This window comes from Gekko japonicus, unplaced genomic scaffold (assembly GCF_001447785.1).
Source record: "Gekko japonicus isolate JY-2015 unplaced genomic scaffold, Gekko_japonicus_V1.1 scaffold1552, whole genome shotgun sequence".
In the NCBI taxonomy this organism is placed as follows: domain Eukaryota; kingdom Metazoa; phylum Chordata; class Lepidosauria; order Squamata; family Gekkonidae; genus Gekko; species Gekko japonicus.
The window spans coordinates 277,455-278,154 of NW_015162529.1; the positions used below are offsets into that span (position 1 = coordinate 277,455).

Consider the following 700-nt stretch of genomic DNA (forward strand, 5'->3'; position numbering starts at 1 on the left):
AGTCCAGAGAACTTACAATGTATGAATCATACAACTGTGATGAAGAAGCTTTCACAATTATTTATCGAAAGATGTTATACAAAACATTAATTTCTGAATATGATTATTACAAGGGATAATACAATAGAAACAGAAGCGAAAAGGCTTCTCCGGATTGATGCTGCTGTTTTGACAATGTGTCTTCTTCTGACCAAAAATTATATAGCTGGGGGTATAGCTGGGGTTGCCAACTCCAGGTTGGTAAATTTGTGGGGATTTGAAGGTGGGGCCAGGGGACGGATTGGTTTGCGGAGGGAGTAACCTTAACAGGGATCCACCCTTTGAAGCAGCCGTTTTCTCCAGGGGAACAAATCATCGTAACCTGGGGATCAGTTATAATTCTGGGAATCTCCAGGCCCCAGCCGGAGGTGGGCAACTCTAGGCACAGCATAGTGGTTAGAGTGTCACATTGGGAGCTACTACAACTGAATTTGAAGGCCTACTCTGCCACGGAAGTCCACTGGATGCCTCTGTGCCCGTCTTTCAGCATAACCTACTCACAAGGTGATGTGAGGAGCGGCAACCAATATTAAAAGCCACTTTGGGTCCTGATCATGGGGGAAACTGGGATGATGATGATGATGATGATGATGATGATGATGATGATGATGATGATAATAATAATAATAACAATAATAATAACAATAATAATAATAATAAT

General features: G+C 41.9%; 1 protein-coding gene across 1 annotated transcript in view; it reads left to right on the forward strand.

Moving 5' to 3' along the window:
- The window catches only part of LOC107106174 (netrin receptor DCC-like), a 173,983-nt gene that overhangs the window by 171,870 nt on the left and 1,413 nt on the right, over window positions 1–700 (forward strand). The window lies entirely within an intron of this gene.